At 48.4% G+C, this 16596-nt stretch overlaps 1 protein-coding gene and 1 long non-coding RNA gene across 5 annotated transcripts in view; one reads left to right on the top strand and one right to left on the bottom strand.

Moving 5' to 3' along the window:
* Positions 1–10946, bottom strand: part of LOC144821533 (uncharacterized) — a 58739-nt gene extending 47793 nt beyond the window's left edge. The window contains exon 1 of the long non-coding RNA XR_013608376.1: positions 10814–10946. This is a non-coding gene — a long non-coding RNA (uncharacterized LOC144821533). The remainder of the gene's footprint in view (positions 1–10813) is intronic.
* A 198-nt stretch (positions 10947–11144) lies between these two features.
* Positions 11145–16596, top strand: part of MAVS (mitochondrial antiviral signaling protein) — a 152746-nt gene continuing 147294 nt past the window's right edge. For all 4 annotated transcript variants that reach the window (XM_078678703.1, XM_078678702.1, XM_078678701.1 and 1 more), the window contains exon 1: positions 11145–11277. The gene's annotated coding sequence lies outside the window, so the exon portion shown is untranslated. The remainder of the gene's footprint in view (positions 11278–16596) is intronic.

The raw sequence follows: 16596 nt of genomic DNA, 5'->3' as shown, positions 1-16596 counted from the left end.
TCGCTAGAACCTCTTGCCACTCTCATCAGAACCTCGCCCCTACTTAAAGGCATCTGCTGGAGGGAGGGGTGGGAAGACCGGCTGTCCCTGTTTGCAGACGACATGCTGATATACCTAACTAACCCGGACAGTGGGGTGCCAGCCCTGTTAAGTCTCTGTAATACTCACGGCAGAATATCCGGCTATACAAATAATTGGGGCAAATCGGAATTGTATGTTCTGAAGGGGCGGGTTCCGGCCCTAGACGCGGGGTGTCCTCTGAAGATAGCGGGCTCGTCGTTTAAATATCTAGGCATTCAAGTTACCAGAGACCCCGCAGAATTCATGGACAAAAATCTGAAGCCCCACTTAGATAGGCTCAAGCAAGATGTTAAATTTTGGTCGGGACTCCCCTTAACGCTCTTGGGACGAGCTGCACTTTATAAAATGATGGCCCTGCCGAGATTTTTATATGTCCTTGAAAATACACCTTACCCGGTAGCCCCTAGGTTCTTTCAACAGGTTGCGGCTCTGGTCTCTAACCTTCTATGGGGAAACCTCCCTGCCCGCATCGCCCAATCCAAACTGCATAGAGGTTGGTATGACGGGGGTATTGCCTTACCCAACTTAAAATTGTATTACTGGGCGACGCACCTTAAACCCATCAACCAATGGATCCATACCTCACAGGCTGAGCCAGCATTCCAGGCAGACAGGGTACAACTGGGCACTGACAGCTTACTGGCTCCATTATACGATCACCGTAAAATTCGCACCTTAGTGGGTCCCACCAAACTAACAGTAACGATCTGGCATGCAGCGACGGCTGTTCTGGGTTGGAAGGGGAGGATCACCAAGCTGACTCCACTGTGGGACTCTCGAGTCCTCGGTCACATGAGGAACAGTAAAGGATTTTCACACTGGGACACTATAGGGATATCCACGGTGGGTGATCTTTGGGACAAGGGGGGAGTGCTGCCCTTCAATAGATTGAGAGAATTGTATGAACTCGGCGAGAGGGAGCTCTACAGATACATCCAAATACGACATGCATTGCTAGCGGTTCTGCCCATAGACACAGACCTGCCCGAGTCTTCCCCGCTGGAGGACCGCCTTCTCACTGAATTTATGGTTGAACGCGCAACATCTCTTACATACCGCAAATTAATCAACAATTTGCCAGACCCAACACTGTCATTAAAGGCGAAATGGGAGGGAGACACTAGTGAGATGGATGAGCATGAGTGGAATGGGGCACTGGCATCACCCAAGGAAGTGGGCATCTCTGCAAGAATGCGTCTGGTGCAACTGAAAATAGTGCACAGGGTATACTATACTAGGACAATGCTACACCGTATTCACAGGATAGACCACCCTTACTGCCTTCGTGGATGCGGGGAGGAGGGTACGTTCTTTCACACCATATGGGATTGCCCCCGAATTCAGGAATATTGGAGACAGATATTGCGAACAATCTCACAAACACTAGAAATAACACTAATGCCTGATCTGAAGAGATGCCTCTTAAACGTATGGGAACCTACAGATCTCTCTAGACACGGGCAAATCTGGGTTACAGTAGGATTGATGGTGGCAAAACGAGATGTCGCACAACGCTGGGGAGTGGCAGAAGTGCCGAGCAAGTCACAATGGTGTGTGCATATGGATAAAGTAATGATGACTGAAAGGGCGGTGTACTCTAGCCATGCCTGCCCGGGGAAATGGAATAAAATCTGGACCAAATGGAACATATATAGAGGGGAGATTTGTGACCCCTTGCCGGAGGACGACCGGGATGACTCTGAGGGGGAAGAGGGAGAGGTTTAGCGGAGTGAGCGCTCTGTGAGGGGGATTGAACGGGGATTAAGAGAGGGGCCTTTTATCACATTAAAACGCAGGAGTGAAGGGAAGGAAATACATGAGGTACCAGTTTAGAGGGATATATGCATGAACACAAATATGACCCTCAGGGGGTATAACGAGAATGGGGGGGGGGGGGGGGGGGGGAGTCTGTACTGAAGCACCGGAGTGAAAATTTACAATTGATTAGTGTTGATATATGATTGACCACATTGCTGTTCCTAACAGTTATTTTGGTTTGTTATTGTTCATAAAAACTGGAAAACCAAAAACCATTACTTTCAGAAAACTGATGCTTATGCCACACCTCTTTCTTGCAACACCTGTTATGCAGTTTACGTAACTGAACAATCTACCAGAAACTTTTTGGTACTCAATTGTGATTAACACCATGAAATAGCGGCCAGCCCGTTGGGTTGTAGGCATTCCGCAGTGTAATTGAATGACGCAATAAAGGTTTTTGGAAAAAAATAAAAAATACAGGAGCAACAACAATGTGCAGTGAGGGAAGGAATACAATGAACAGTGAGGAGGAAAGGAATACAAAACCTGGGGCACACCAACGGCGAACCCTCGGCAGCACTCGTGTCCCAGAGGAGTCGAGCGGCGTGGGGAGTGACCAGTGGTCAGGTCACGCTCACCTGCGCCGCGCGACCTCCATCAGAGGCCAAGTGGGAGGGAGGGGCAGTTGGGAGCTGGGCGGCCAATGGGCGGGCAGGAGTACAGAAGGAAAAAGGGGGCGGGGGAGCAGCGGGGGGGGGGCACAGAGGGGCAGGGGCGCACAAGGAGCGCCTAAATAAAACATACAGGAGCAACAACAATGTGCAGTGAGGGAAGGAATACAATGAACAGTGAGGAGAAAAGGAATACAAAACCCGGGGCACACCAGCGGCGAACCCTCGGCAGCACTCGGGTCCCAGAGGAGTCGAGCGGCGTGGGGAGTGACCTGGGGTCAGGTCACGCTCACCTGCGCCGCGCGACCTCCATAAGAGGCCAAGTGGGAGGGAGGGGCAGCTGGGAGCGGGGCGGCCAATGGGCGGTCAGGGGTACAGAAGGAAAAAGGGGGCGGGCAGCAGCGGCGGGAAGCACAGAAAGCAGGGGCGCACAAGGAGCGCCAAGAAACCAAGAATAAACAATAAATAAAAAATACAGGAGCAACAACAATGTGCAGTGAGGGAAGGAATACAATGAACAGTGAGGAGAAAAGGAATACAAAACCCGGGGCACACCAGCGGCGAACCCTCAGCAGCACTCGGGTCCCGGAGGAGTAGAGCGGCGTGGGGAGTGACCTGGGGTCAGGTCACGCTCACCTGCGCCGCGCGACCTCCGTAAGAGGCCAAGTGGGAGGGAGGGGCAGCTGGGAGCGGGGCGGCCAATGGGCGGGCAGGGGTACAGAAGGAAAAAGGGGGCAGGCAGCGGCGGCGGCAAGCACAGAAAGCAGGGGCGCACAAGGAGCGCCAAGAAACCAAGAATAAACAATAAATAAAAAATACAGGAGCAACAACAATGTGCAGTGAGGGAAGGAATACAATGAACAGTGAGGAGAAAAGGAATACAAAACCCAGGGCACACCAGCGGCGAACCCTCGGCAGCACTCGGGTCCCAGAGGAGTCGAGCGGCGTGGGGAGTGACTGATTCTCTCAGCAATACAGCCAAGGTTAGGCATCTGTTCTTCTGCTGGAGGGTCAATCCTAGGGAGCGACATCTGGTTCAGCGTAGCGGGGTGCTAGTATTCTTCCCCCTTAGGAGATTTAGGGTGTCTCTCAATGGTCCATGCGCATCCTAGCGTTGGATTGACTGTAGCTTTTGAAGGAGCTTAACACTAGCCAACTCAATCCCCATGGCAAGACTTAATCCATGTAAGGTAGTCTGATGTCGCGTATTTGCTTGGACAGGCCTGGTTTTAGGATATATGTCCAGGTTTCCTGTTTTCTCCGTATAAAGCACGCCCCTATACCTGTCAACTCACTTGCATTCGGCTGTTGTCTCACTTTTTTTTTACTTCTATTCATGCGTCTGACAAACCAAATGCCTCTATGGACTTTAAATACGTCATCCTTTTTCCAAACCAATATCACCTATAAACAAGTAAAAAGTCCAGTCCTCAGGAGAGGTTACAAATGCAGACAATGTGGTACCAAGGAGGGACTACTAAGCATTTTCATGAATCAAATGCAACGATTTAGAAAGGACACTAAAAGGAGCCAATTAAAAAGATGGGCGGGGAAATGGGCGGAGATTCAAGTGTCTACCTGTATACAGCATGCCTCACAGAGCTGCATATGCAATGCCTAGGCTCGACCTAAAAATTATTATAACTCATCCCAAGTGTTAAACCTTAGCACCTTTTGTAACAGCATCACACTTGTTCAGAATCAAGCAGCCTCCAATAGCATTTCCGGCCCCAGATTGGACCTTAGTTAGGGAGGTCCCTGGGTGGCTGGCCAGGTGAATATGCTGACGCTTTCATAGACAGTCGTGGGGGTTCTTATATTATGGATTAAGTGTGCCCAAAGCATTCCACCCCAAAATGAGCCTGGATGCAGAATAATGAATCATTGGATTGGGGGAATATATCTCTTGTGGACATATTGAAAGAAAAAATGCTATTTCCCAGTCTCTGTGATCAGTTACCCACAGCACAGCCAATTATGACACTTCACTTTTGGATTTCACTCGCGAATAAAGGTCAAGGCAATGGTTGTATATCCACAGCCTCAATAAGGAATATACACTTTAAAGTATCAGAGGTCCCGAGCAGCGTCTCTGTATGTTGTCATACTCAAAATAAAATGTCATGTTACACATGATACTATCAAGCGAAGGTAGCAATTTCTCAAAAACTTTCCTCAATCATGGACATATTGTGCCCTGTTTGAGGGTCAGCAACGTTATTGACAGTCAGGCTCTGTAATTAATGAAGCTTTATTTGACACCAATGGTGAACAACCTCACTGATGCAGTTTGGTAAAAAAATGACAAACAACACTGCAAGCAGGCAGGAGCTCAAAAGTGGCACGTAATCTCAACAGGTTGACATATATTCAGCAAAAAATGTGCAATATTTCATTCATGGTGCTCTAGGGAACAACACGCACGGAGAACAGCTCACACTACGGCTTCTAGACTAAAAAAGACGTCACAAATGCACCATCATCAGCAAAAGAGAAGCTGGCAGACTCAGCGCTCCCTTGACAGTCGTACACAATCCTAATCGAATGAAAGCCAAAGGGTGCGATAAGAATGATTGGAACTTTGTGATGTTTGGTATAACGTCTTGCACTTTTTTCTGCTCTTTTACGCCTTAGTGGGCCAATCATATGCAAATAATGCGAGGCTGTTGTCACGACTTTTCCATACAAGCCACATGGAGCCTCAGATGCACTTCTGCCTGTTTGGGCTTCATGGGGAAGGTGTAGCTCGACTTTCGGGCCTCACTGAGTCCACGTCTAAACATTCTCTCATCAGACTCAGGGTTACAAAAAAGAGTTACAAATATACGGTTTCCTTCTCTGTGTCAGCGTTTCTCATTCTCTCTCGTGCCTCTCTTGCATATCGCTCTTCGCGATCCAGATCACATCTAGGCGCTCACAATCTTTGTAGGTCTGAGACAACAGGAAGCCAAAAGCATTTGTCCAGGATCACACCGCGTGCATGCGGAAGCCGAGATCCTGGTCTTGAGTTTCCTAGGCCTGACCTATCTCGCCAGGCTCGCCCATTGGCACAAGGTGCTTTTCTGCTCTCAGAGCTCTCTGCCCTGGTTTCCGGGTGTCCGCCCACAGCATGTGGGGCCCACTTTTGGCAGAATAGTGGAGGGTGATTGTACCAGGCTTCTCCTATTGCATGGAAATCAATGAATTAGGGTGCCTCAGAGTTGCCACAGAAGGGCTGATCTGTCTTCGCCTGGAAGGGGCAGGTTTTGGTGCACAAATGTGCGCGCACTCCATCTCCGATCGATTCGACACAGTCCAGGAGGTGGGTGTAATGATTTACGGAAGGGGCCGGGCAGCAGTTAGCTATGCGCTTAGAGATTGCTGAACCGATTTTTGTTGGTGTTTTTAATTGTGCTGGTGTGCTTGGCAGCCTTTTCATTTAGGAGCAGAGAAATCCCACCCGTCTTCACTGCTTCAGTCAGCCTGCGTTCACAGGCACTAAGAATGCTTATTATATATGACGAAAGTTCAGGTAGTTTCAGACGTCGGAGGTTGGTAGTGTTTTATTGCGTGAAACACCCTTCATTTCTCCCTTTTAAAAATACGAACTGTCTGCCTAAGGTTCCCGCCCCCTGCAGCTTCATATATCTTCAACACCCTGCAGCCAAGTACGGGGAGGCATGTCACTTAAGAGGAAGGACGGCGGAAGCCGACGGGGGAGGGAAACTGAAAGCGTGTGATGCGCGCGTTGCCAGCCTCCGGGAACAGGAGATGTGCACGCGTACGGAGTGCACATCTCCTGTCCGTGCGTGCCACCTTATGTCTCCCTACGCGAACAAAAGTCACAGCAATAGAGCTCGCCAAGCAATGCAGCTACGCGAGACCTAAAAAGTGTCTATTCCATACTTGATCTTAATGGGATCACCCTCTTTAACACCTAACTTTACCCCCATATTTGAGACAAGAGGTTGACAGATATATGTCTCAGTTTTCAGAGGGGGGTCAAGTTGAGCAAATACCCTGCATTGAAGATGTTACTAATAAACTTTTTGATAAAGCTTTCAGTGTGCTCAAACGACAGGCCTTTCTTTACACCAAACAGCAGTTCCATTCTCTCATTTTCATTTGGAGATGGGCCAGCAGCGGAACTTGACATGGCGCATGTAACACAGCATGCCATAGTTTTGTGGCACATGCCATTGAAAGAAATGATGACTCGCAAACCAAGTGTGATAGAAACAAGCACTAGAAAGAATCAGCAATAAGCAGGCCAGGTCAATGGCATCACCATGAGTTTGACACTTGCAAGACTCACAACCCCTACCCTGACTTGACTCAGTCTTTGCCATGTTCGTATACCTGCATACGAGATTTTAATGCAAATCAGAGAATGTACATTTAATTCCCACAAAAACGCAGGTCTAATGTTGTGCAATGTGTATAGCTGTTAATATAAATGTCAAATCTCTAGCTTTTGTGTGGTCTATGAGAAGAGGGCTGGGATTATGGTGCTGTTTCTATGTCGGTGCAATGTGCCAGTTTTTAGGTGTCACTGAGACAGCAAATTTGCTGCACACTGTTGCTTGCATGACATTTAGTTTACTTGCAGGGGGCTTGGGGCCCATCCTTTGCTGAACACTTAATGGCTTTGTCATTCTCATTAGCTTGCTTTTCGTTGGTCAGCGAATGGTAGCTTTTCATCCTCTTGTGTTTGACCCTCCCATGGAACAAGGCCAAAGTACTGTTTCTTTGCCCACTATTCTTCCCTTTATCGCTCCTTTGGAGCTATCTTTTTCAATCTGTTGCAACACTTTATAAGAGTGCATGTGTTTGCACTGTCCATCGTGTTGCTTGGCCCTTCAGATGTCTGCTGTGTTGACAGCCTGATCCGGCTATACTTTGTTTTGCTTGCCCCCTCTTGCCCTTTTACTGCTCTCCTCCCAATGTGTGTCATGTTGGTTGCGCCCTCCCACTTTCCATTGTGTTCCTAGCCCTCCTCTCCAGCTGTCCAACGTGTTGCTTGCCACCAAATCTCTAACCGTATTGTCCCGACCCCACAAAAAGAAAAACATGTTGTGGCGCTTCCCCCCCCCCCAACTTTAATTTTTTGGGGCATGAAACTGCAGCTGTCCGTTTGCTCCCCCACCCTCCAGTCCAATGTTTTTGCTTGCCATTTATCCTCTCCCGCATTGTTAGCCTCTTCACCCACCCGATGTTATTGCTTGCTTCTTCTGCCGCCATTACTTACACTCGCCCATCTCATTGGAGGAAAAAAGGAAAAAGCATTGGCATAGACAATAGGCCGCACCAATGCAAAAGCTGTTTGGCTTTGTCAAGGTTTTCTTAGCCACGTTGTACAGCAGTGCGGCTACTGTACAGCATAGGTGAATGCAGAAAACACGGCCAACACTGACTGACATCATAGCACTTTCTTTTTTAGTTTCAGGCATGCTGCACAGCAGTTGCACTGCTGAACAACATGGCTAAAAAAAACATTGGCAAATCCAATAGATCTTGCATTGCGAGACCTATTGGCTTGTTGAAACACTTGTCACGTTACATCCATGGCACCATCAGTCAGACCTCAAAAGTAGCGCAAAACAGCAGGCCTGTTCATCAGTCACATGAGACAGGTGTTACCAGACAATCAACTGACCTTTCCTTAATCCCTGTGGTGATAACTTTCAGCAGCAGGTAAATGCTCTTACTTTGTTTCGTGCTCAGGGATCTAAAATTATCTATGTTGGGTGCCTGCACAAGATTTTTTAACAACCTGTGGAGGTGGAGCTCTGATCTGCATGAGAAAACATTTTAAAGTCGTACCCTGATTGCCTTACTTAGTTTACCCCCGATGAGTGACAATGACAGGGCTGCACCATGGCACCCTAGTGTCGAACTGGGACAGAGAACAGGCCTGTGTACCAAAATAAAAGTTTTTAACTTGTAAAGACATGCTTATAGACCACAGTAAACGTTTTTAACTTGTAAAGACTTGCTTATAGACCAGAGTAACTTGTAAAGATATGCTTATAGTTATATTAAACAATACTAATATACTACCCAAATAACTGAATAACATATCCACTACTCAAATTACTTCATATTTTTTTTTACTATACTAACTTTCAACAGCAATCCTTTATGGGTTCCGGAGTGGCCTGCTACTCACCAGAAAAGCAATTAAATACCCATCAGGGTTAACAAGTGCTATATGAATGCAAATCTTTCCTCCCCGATTTTCTCTCTCCGCTATCCTTCTCACTCAAAGTAACTGACTAATATCCACCACTGAAATTACTTCATATTTCACCATATTAATTCACCACTAATCCTTTGTAGGCTTCCTGAAAAGCGTGCGTCAACAAGCGCTATATAAATACAAACCTTTGTCCTCCTCTAACCTTCTGCTATCATTCCAAATAACTGACTAACCTATCCACCACTTAAAATGTACTTGCATGTTTCACTATACTAATTCAACACTAATCCTCTACGGGTCCTGGAGTAGCGTGCTACCCGCCGAAAAAGCGATTCGACGCCTCGACAGGGATAGTAAGCGCTATCAGCCCAGCCAAGTGTCACGCATCAGGCGTGACACTAGCGCATTTCAGTGTGGTAATCCGCATTACCGCAATGAAATGCATTGTCACGCATATCGGTGTCTGTCAGCTTTCGCTAAAATCGCTCTGATAAAATAGTGTCTGTGGCAGCGCGCCGCTCGTGGCTTCCCCATGCTGCTGCAGCAGGCGCTTGGGCTCGCAGTTGAGCTAAGTTTGCTGGCAGCACTCACTTAACTGCTTAATGTATCTTATGTTTCCAATTTACGCAGCGCGGCTCTCATTACCAGCATGACACCATTGGGAGGAGACATCACATCCTGTCGCAGCAGCGTGCGCGGGAAGTTTATAATTTTGCGAGCTAGAACGGGCGGCTCGACTGGGTAGTTTGCGGTGCATTTAATAGTCATGCCCCGGGTCGCTTCAAATAATCATTGGCGCCGGTTGAAGCGCTCACAGCCCTGTTTTCTGCAGCTCATACCAGCTCGGGCCATCGCCTCTTATCACTCTAGTTAATAATACTTCTCCCCGGCTTCATACAAAATATCATTACAGCAGCCGAGCCGGGAGACGGAGAGAAGTCAGTGCAGTGGCCGCCATGACAGTCTGTTACTAGACTGCTTAGCCTGAAATCACAGGAGTCAGGACAGCTGAGCGGGCAACACCACTATCCCTGAAGGCGGGCTAGACCCCCGGGTGGCAAACTCTAATTGCCCGGCCCGATGTGACTCGAGGCCTGAGTCTGCTTGCAGCCAGCATTGCATTGCACCCTCTGCAGACCGGAGTCGATAGAGCGCTGAAACCCCAAGCCGCCAGCAATGTGGGTGAGCGTCTTAACAGTTATGGGAACCCGGTGCGTCTCCGCTCGTCGCCTGCATCTAATGAAAGTAAGTGCAAGATAATTAAACATCAACCTCTGAACACGGAAAACTATTTGTGCTCTTAATACTAGGGATGTCCCTGTGCTCATTTGTTTGACCCGATTTATAACGGTCGAGCAGTCAGGAAAGTGATTAATAAAGCTTTTTATTTTCGGTTTGTCAGAAGAAATTAAACCAGAACACCTGCTAAAAATTGTTGGTAGTGGAGAGTCTGCACCTCGTATACATTCAGTACCCCAACGAACAATGATGTGGGCTTTGAAGTGAGGACACCCAATCTTGAAAACATCCTCATCTGCCTCCTTATCTCCCCCCACTGCAACCCCACTATAGCAGTCATTATGTTATTCTCTGTAATCAAGGTGAGCAGCAGGCACACTGCGCCGGTTTCAAATTTACAGAAACGTCTTTTTGTTTGTAGTGGCATGGCGGGCACTATCAAAGTTTTGGTTAATAGTTCTATCAGCTTAGAATAGCACTAGATGCTTCAGTTTCTGGTGCTTTCCATCAGTTTTACATCATTTTAGAGCGGCTTGTTGCTCAAATTGGTGTAATTTCTGTTATTAATATGTTTTCCAAGTCTTCATTGCTTGATTTTGCTTGCGCTCAAAAAGTGTCACTCATAGTCATTGGAATGTCACTCATAATTACAGAGAAATTATGAAAATGTCACACTTGGCAATCTCAAACCTTGGCAGCTATGCGCTATATAAATGCAATTATAATACAATGCATCTGTTTTGCACGGTATCAGAGACAGTGTACATTTGTGCTTGCTGCAAGCAAAACGGTGGTAACATCGGTGAAATCAACAGCAAACACAGGCCCACCATACCATAAAACAGGCACCATGAACAGCCAAAAATGGGGCCTGGACACTAACCTGTCAAACCTGCCCTTGGGGAACGGCCAGGTTGTTATTTTGGCTAGCCTGACCCTGTAGCACCCTAGCTATTGCTTGCCAACACAGGAGCAGGCCGGTCCTTGGCGAAAAGACCATGCTGCGTTGTTTTCTGGTGTCGCCCTCACATCAGAGCTCACGCTGCTAACAGCGAGGCGGACCCGCCCAATACCAGCGAAGGGCGGCAGAGAGCGGCGCCGACAGTTCGCCTCAAGGACATCACTTCGTCTGTGCCGCTGGATTGTGACCAGGCCGGTCGAACGGCGCAGACCGTGATGGGCGTCTACCAGGGCCAAAGAGAGAGGAACCGCCCGCCGCAGACGCAGCCAATCCGTAACGGAGGAGGGCGTCGGCCGCAGGAGGGGCCGCAGCCGAAAGTGAAAGCGACCGCCGAGGTGACTGGATAAGGAAGGCCGGTGCACTGTGTCCACCTCTAACCGCCACAGGTAAGGAGGCGTGGCTGCGCGCGGGTCATGGGGGGGCTCTGTGGGGTCGGGGCCTCGCGCAGGATGTCACGTGACAACCGTCACTCGCAGGTAAAAAGGGGAGTGGCCTGCGCTGATAGGGGGGGTCTGTGGCGCCCGCCCAGGATGACAGCGCTACGCAGCTCGCCTCCCAGCCACTGGCTGACCTCTGAGGTGTCCTGCTGCGCCCTCCCCCACGGGGGCCCTCTGCCCGCCGCGGGAAAGGTGTTTATGGTGCTACGCGTGGGCTCAGGGTAAACGTCCTAGTAATAACCATCGACGAGGACCCCATTGGCTGATATAAATCACCGGTGACGCCATGCATGCAGTCACAGGAAGTGACGTCATGCCCTTAATATTTATTTATTTATTTATGCATTTTTATATAGTGCGGACTTTACCCGAAGGCGTCAGTGCACTTCACAATAGAAACAGAACTGATACTTAAGGAGAACATTACACGTGAACAGATTACAAAAGCAGACTTAAGTTACATAAGGTAAAGCGACAATTGTGAGCAAACAAAATACATGAGGTAGCAAAAAGTACACAGGAGGAAAAAGTGACAAGTGTGCAGGTTACAAGAGAAAACAAATTACAATTAGAGGTATAATACTGCAATATATGCTAGACACTCAGGCACAAGAACAAACGTTACGTAGGCAATGGTGGCACTTGTGCAAGTATCAAGGCAAACAAAATGTGAGAGGTAGCAAACCGTGTGTTACAAGGGAAAAGTGGGGTGTGCATGTTACAAAAGAGTACCAAACACATGTACAAGGATAATACTGCAATAAATGGCAAACACTCCAACCACAAGAACACACTGGGAAGGCACTTCCATAGTCCTGGAGAGTAGAATTTTCAGTAATGGGAGGTCTTCCTTCAGATAATAGAGAGGACGTGAATTACTTTTGGAGGTGTATTTGGAGGAGGAGAACTTTGAGGTCCCTTTTGAAGGCCTGGGAGGAGGCGGTGGTCCGGAGCTGAGGCGGTAAGGAGATCCAGATTCTCACCGCGTTGCCTATAAATTATTGGGCCATCGTTCTTTCCTTCTTGAAAGTGGGAGGTTCAAGAAGCAGATTTTCCGCATTACGTGATGGTCTAGAGCCTCCAGGGAGTTTCAGTTTCTTCGCCAGGTAGCGAGGAGAGAAGGAGTGCAAGGCTTTGTGGGTGATACAAGCAGTCTTGTAGATAGCTCTAGCCTCGATGGGAAGCCAGCGAAGGGTGGATAACATCGGGGTGATGTGGTCGCTTCTTTTGGCCCCATAAATTAAACGAGCTGTCGAATGGAAAACAGATTTAAGGGGGAAAAGTGGGATTTGGGGAGGCCAGTAAGAAGAGAATTGCAGTAGTCTAGTCTGGAGAGGACCAGCGATTGCACCAGGGTTATAAGGTCCTGCTCCGGGAAGAAGGCGCAGTTGGTATCGAGCAGACTTTGCAATGGAATTGATGTGGGAGATTAGATTGAGATTTTTGTCGAGTATGACACCAAGGGATTTTGCGCTGTCGACAATGATGGGTTTATTGTTAAGTAGATTCATCTGATCCATCCATGATTGCACCGGGGGAGGAGAGAGTGTGGAGGAGAAGAGGAGGAATTCAGTTTTGGAGAGATTCAGAATCAGTTGATGAGTTGACATCCAGTTTTGAATGGAGTCGAGAGTAGAGCTTAGGATAGAGAGATCGTGAGTGGAGGCAACCTTGAGGTAGATTTGAATGTCGTCAGCATATAGATGATAGTGGATCCCGGATTTACTTAGAAGATTTCCCAGTGGTTCTAAATAGAGATTGAACAATGTGGGTGCAAGTATAGAGCCTTGAGGAACACCTTGACCTACCGCCACAGGAGATGAAAGACTGTTAGCTATTTTGATCATTTGGGATCGATCAGAAAGGAAGGAAGCAAACCATTTAAGCACAGTGCCCTCCATGCCCATTCTCTGTTGAAGAATGTTGAGGAGGGTGTTGTGATTGACAGTGTCAAAGGCTGCAGAAAGGTCAAGGAGAATTAGAAGGCAGGACCCCCCCGAGTCGAGTATCCTCAGCGTGTCATCAACCACTTGCAGTAGGGCTGTTTCAGTGCTGCAGTTTTGAATGAAGCCAGACTGAAAATTGTCAAGAAGATCATTGTCCTTGATATTACGAGAGAGTTGTTTCGCTACACATCTTTCTGTGATCTTCGCAAGAAAGGGTAAGTTAGTGATAGGGCGGAAGTTGTTAAGGTCAGTCGCATCAGCAGTTGGTTTTTAAGCAGAGGGGTGACCTGCCCAGTTTTGAACGAGACAGGAAGGGAGCCTTGATAGAGGGAGAGGTTAACCAGAGTGGTCCAATAGGAAAGGGAAAGGGTATAGAAGTCAATGGCAATGGCACTGGGGATGGGGTCCAGATAATGGTTGGAGGGCTTTGTTTCGCGGATGCACTTGAGAAGGGCATCTTCAGATATAGGGTCAAAGTTCTGCCAAATGGCTAAGGATTTGCACTCCTCTGGAGGGGTAGGATGAGCGACCAGATCCACAAGTGATTTCACCTTTTCATCAAAGAAAATAGCGAAGTCTGCTGCTCTCTTTGCAGAATCCTCCAACTTGGAGGTTGGGGGAGAGTAGTTAGGAATCTTGATGAGATCGAATAGTTTTTTTGGTCTATTTTTGGCTGAGTCAAGGAGGGTTTTGAAGTGCTCCACTTTCCCAAGGAAGATGTGCTTGTGGTACTTGGATCTTGCTGAGTGAAGCGTGGCCAAGTTATCGGTGGAGGGCACTTGCCTCCATTGTTTCTCCAGGAATCTTAGCTGCTTCCTTTCTTCATAGAGGGATTTGTTGAACCAAGGTGCTGAGGGAGTGGGCCTTATCCTTTTGCTTTTGAGTGGAGCGACGTTATTGATTTCGGCTGCAAGAACTGTGAGGCATTGGGAGGTGAGTTCGTCAACATCTAGGTTCGGGTCTAGCCTTGGAAGTGATAACAAAGCTGATTCACAGAGGGGACCGACATCAATATTTTTTGCATCACGGAACCAGGAGATAGCCTTCTTGGGTTGGCCAAGAGTTATAGAGTGTGATAGTTGAAGAGAGAACGGGATGAAGAGGTGGTCAGACCAATCTACATGAATAGGGGTAGTGATAGAGAGCATGCCTGCTTTAGAAATAACGAGGTCCAAGATTGAGCCCTTAGAGTGTGTTGATTCTGTGGAGTTTTGGATAAGATCGTTTGCAGAGAGGAAGGTGGCCAGGGAGTTTGCAGAAGAGTCTTGGGGTAGGCCCCAGTGGAGATTGAAGTCACCCACGAAAGTCTGATTGTCACTTTGCGAGTATTGGTCACTGATGAAGTCAGTGAGTTCCTCCAAGAACGAAGGGCCACTACGAGGCGGGCGGTAAATGACATGGAATCTGAGGGGTGAACGGTGGTGCAATTGTAGCTCAAGAGAAAGGCGTTTAAAGGTTTGGGAGGAGCTGATAGGCGAAGCCTTAAGTTGAAGGGAGTTTCTAAAGGTGACTGCAACACATCCGCCCGTGCTGTCAGTTCTATCATTCCTAAATATAGAATAGCCTGTGGGTAATAGGAGATCAAACATAGAGTGAGAGGTATCTTTGAACCAGGTCTCTGTGAGGAAGAGCATGTCAATATTGTGATGGGTGATGGTATCGGAGATTTCAAGTTTGTGTTTTACTGCAGATCTGCAGTTGTGGAGCAGACAGCGCAGCTCTGTCAAGACTGTTGTGGTGGCGGGGGCACTTGGGCTCTGAAGGGTGATCGGGATGTTGTACTTATGAGGGGGTGCTCGGGAGGGTTTAGGTGGATGCTTGGTTCTGACAGAGGAGATGGTCAGAATAGTGTAGATAGTAGGGTTGCTAGGGTATGAAGGTTGAAGAAGGGCGGCATTCAAGGACTTGTGTGAGTTAACGAAGTTTGTAGATGACAGGTTGAGCTTGGCTATATTGAGGTGAGGGGGCGAGGTGCATCTCGTGGGAAGTTGGGAAGGAGTAGAGGTGCAAGGAAAGGTGGAAATATTAGAGCTTAAAAGTGAAATGGCAGCTGTAAGCTGGGAGATGGAGGTGATAAGAGAACCTAGCTTATTTTCCAGAGAGAGTAAGGCAGAGCACGGAAGGTTGGTTGGCTCGATGGAAACCGGGGGGGGCAGAATTGGTGGTGGAAGGCAGGGAGAGGAGGGGGGACAGGAGGTGAGTTGGGGGGGTGTAGGGTTCACAAGTGGGGAAAGGTGGAGGTTGAGAACGGGAGTTCGTGAATCGGAGGTTAAGGGAGAGTTGTCTTTGTTGGTGTTGCAAGAAGGAGAGTAATTAAGGACAAATTTAGGGGGAGAAGGGTGCGGAACACGGCGGTAGGGTAGAAGGAGAGGGGAGGCCTGTGTGGAGTCATGGGAATGTAGGAGGTTTGGGAGGAAAAGAGGTGAGGTGGTTGTGGAGGGCATGTGAGCTAGGAGAGGTGGCTGTGAGGGAACGGGCATCTGGCAGAGTGGGGGGGGGTTGAGAGAAAGGGAAGTTAGGGAAAGGAAGTGGTACTGCTGGACCCGAAGGAAGGGAGGGAAATGGAAAGGGTTGCCAAGGGGGTAAAGGGAGTGGCACAGCATTGCTGGAGGAGTGGGAAGGAGAAGAGAGATGCAGTGGGATTGTGGAGAAATTCGGGTGAATAACGAGGGGAGGAGGTGGTGGAAAGGAGGGATGGAAGAAGGGATAAGGGGAGCGTAGGGAAAGTTCACTGGGGGAGAAGGTTGGAGGAGAGGTGGACTAAAAAGGGGGGTGACTGGAAGGAAAATGGGGGAGGAGAAGAGATTGGAGTACCGGGATGGTGCAGATTGGACGAGGAGCGAATTAGATAGCGGTAGGGCTGAAGTGGGAGGGGGCATACTGTGAAGGGGGAGCAATAGGAGAGGAGGTCACAGGGGAGGGGGAGGGAAGAGGGCCGACCTGTGCTTCTCGAGAGTGCAGCCAATTGGAGTGTAGGGGGGTCAGGGGAGGAGAAAGGGAGTAATGGGTGGAGCTAGAAGGAGAGTCAGGGGAAAATCCGGTCACAGAGGAGGGGAGTAGGGAAAGGAAGAGGTGGTCAAAGAGCGAGAGAGAGGTGTCTTTGCCTTGGATCATGACTGTACCGTTGTTATAGAGTGAGATAGTGAGGTAGCCGTTAAAACGCGCAGAGGGGAAAATTTTTAGTTGTTTCCCATGAGGGATAGAGGAGGAGGAGTTGACGTTAAGGGAATTGTATAAGCTGGTTGACCAAGAGGGGGTGTCGTGAGTGAAGAAAATTAAATAGTTTTTGAGCCTCCCAAGACGACCATTGTAAAATTGATCA

This window comes from Lissotriton helveticus, chromosome 2_2 (assembly GCF_964261635.1).
Source record: "Lissotriton helveticus chromosome 2_2, aLisHel1.1, whole genome shotgun sequence".
Lineage (NCBI taxonomy): Eukaryota > Metazoa > Chordata > Amphibia > Caudata > Salamandridae > Lissotriton > Lissotriton helveticus.
The sequence above is the reverse complement of the archived record's forward strand: the minus strand, read 5'-3'. Positions and strand labels throughout refer to the sequence as shown.